The following is a 2,684-nucleotide window of genomic DNA, read 5'->3' as shown; positions in this document are numbered from 1 at the left end:
CGTCGTGGTGGCGGCCTTGCGCTCCTCGAGGGTTGCCTTCTCGAAGCGGTCGCGGAAGCGGTCGGCGGCGGCGCTGACATCCCCGTTTGTCTCGTCCTTGTTGCGGCGACGAATCAGGTTCGTCGGCGCGGTCTCACGGCCACCGGCGGACATGCTGTTCCGGCGTGTAGGTGTGAGGCTGTGGGGTTGACGAACGAAATGACCTTGTAGATGGCTGTGTGTGGAGCAGCGACGGCAGGTGAGTGTAGGAGGTGAGCAGAAGCCGACGCTGTTGTTGAGGGAAGTGAGAGCGCGTCAGAGGGATGGAATGGGGGAGGGACAGAAGTGAGCGGCCCCAGCCCCCTAAGGAAGAGGGAGATGAGATAGAGAGGGGGGAGTTGCCAGGGAGAAATACAGAACAAAAAAAAAGAAGACGCACAAACGAAAACGACCGGAGAGAGCGGCCGTAGGAAAGAGTCGCAGAGAGTCCTTTTTGAGGAAGCGAAAAGAGGGCAAACTGGGGCGAATGAGGAGGGGGAGCAACACGAGGGAGAGAGAGAGCGGAGGCGCGCGCGCTAACAGAAACGGAGCGAGAGAGAACGTTGTAACTGCAAGATTAAGGTGATACTGTTGAGATGTGTACGCGGCACGATGCTTAGGTGAGGGTGGAGGGAGGGGTGGGAGGAAGGGCTGGAAAACAGAAGCAAAGACGTGGGAAAGAGACTCGCACGCATGCATATTTGCATATGTGGTGATGCCGGTTGTGGGGGAGATGTGGCACGGCAGCAAGGTGCGGCGTACAGAAATAGAATGTTTACAGGCACGGTGAGAGAAAGGGCAGGGGAAGGGGCAGGGAGAAGAGAGGAGAGGGTGATGGCAAATTGAGGGCGTGCGTGGGAGGGGCGGATAAGAGGGGAAGGCCTTGCTTGTCAACCGTACGCACGGGAGCGAGGCTTGCGACAGCAAAGCGGTGAGAGTCACCCGATTCGGCATTGAGTCAAGCGCAGCGCTCCTCTCTCCCTGTAGTAGCCCACGAAAAACCGGGGAGGAGTTTCAGGACATCTGGGCAGACTTCCAACTCAACAGGGGGCCCCGTTCTGTGAGAGCTTTCCTGTGTTGTGTGACCCAAATACTAGCTTCTTTCTTGTCATCAGGCCAAGTTTTTCCCTTGTCTGCGATCTCCTTTGATGTGGACGAGATGGCAGACGACAAAACAACATATACAGAGAGAAACACACACACACACACAGGGGCAGGTGCTCGCAGAGGCTGCGAGGGCATGGACGCGCGACTTTATATACGTGGTAACCGTGACGAGCGCAACCGCATGAACAACAGAGAGATGTGTCAACAGGCGTGTTTTTTTTTGGCATTCCCTTTCGCTTATCGGAAAGAGAGAAAGAGAACATACAAGAAGTCAAACATATCCGAAAAGCGATGTATGGAAGGGAGAGAGGTGAGGTGGTAGAGGAGGAGGGGGCATGCCCTTCCCCCCACACTTCTCTCCCTTCCACCCTCCCTCCTTCTCTCGAAAAAAAAAAGGAAAGAGAGGAAGAGAGAGAGGGTCAGTCACATGAAAGACACAAAACAAATCAAACGGAGGAAGGGAAGAATGGGTCGAAGGGGGAGAGAGCGAGGCGGCAGTGAGGGCAAACAAAAGGGAGAGGAGAGAGACAGACACACGTGAGCCGGCCGTGCTCTGTCGCATCAACTGGCTACGAAGCCACACATGTCTCGCACCACTCTCTCTCACCCATGCCTTTATCTCTACTTCGGTTCCAAGCCTCTCCTCCACGGTCCCGAGAATGCATCGCTGTCGCCCTCTTTTTATGCTCTCTGCGAGAGGGAGGTATAAGAGAAAGGGTGCTATGCAGAGAGACAGAAATAGAGAGAGAGAGCGCTGTTATCGAGGAGGAGGGAGGAAAGGGAGGGAAGATGCAACTCTAATGGCAAACCTGTCCGGCAAACAGAGTGGCTCCAAAGGTGCTCGAAGCGTTTACCACTTGTGGCATCGAGCAGTGGTGGGCTCCCCTCAGCATTACCACTCCGCCGACCCAGCTCATTCTTCCCCTTCACCAACATATGGATAGCGTTGTTCCATTTTCTCTCTTCAGGCAAACACACACACAGAACGTCCGCAAAATGCGCGAGAGTACAACGAACAACAGCAGGCACAACGACTAGGGGCTAGGGAAGGGGGAACACCTCGGAACTCGACGAGCAAAAAACAGAGAGAGAGAGAGACAGGAATACTCAGTGAGGGCGCAGTCGCATGACGCATGTACCGAAGTGCAATATATCTTTGTTTTTTTTTTCTCCACGGCACGCTGAACCACGAGCAGCTCAACAGTTATACGCATACACAGATGCAGCTCACCTACCTCTTTTGCACCGCAGCGACCTCCACGAACCGGGCCAACCAACACTGCTTGGAGTCGTTCCGTCCCCTGCAGTTCCAGTGCATGCAGCGCAGGCTAGGCACAGGATTAAGCCCGACATCACCGCAACGAAGCACACGGAGAAAAAAAAGCAGCAGACGGATGCGCATATTTGCCGGAGCGTCGGCACAGCTCGGAGTGAGCTGGTCCAATCCTCATCATGGCCGCAAGTCTCTTTGGCACAGCGCCAGCCCAGACTTGTCTGCCGGCACCAGGAGTCCGCAGCCGTACCCGAGGGCAGGCGGTGCAGGCTCGTGGCGGTCCTAC

Source organism: Leishmania donovani, chromosome 36 (genome assembly GCF_000227135.1).
Source record: "Leishmania donovani BPK282A1 complete genome, chromosome 36".
Lineage (NCBI taxonomy): Eukaryota > Euglenozoa > Kinetoplastea > Trypanosomatida > Trypanosomatidae > Leishmania > Leishmania donovani.
This window is presented reverse-complemented; position numbering follows the sequence as displayed.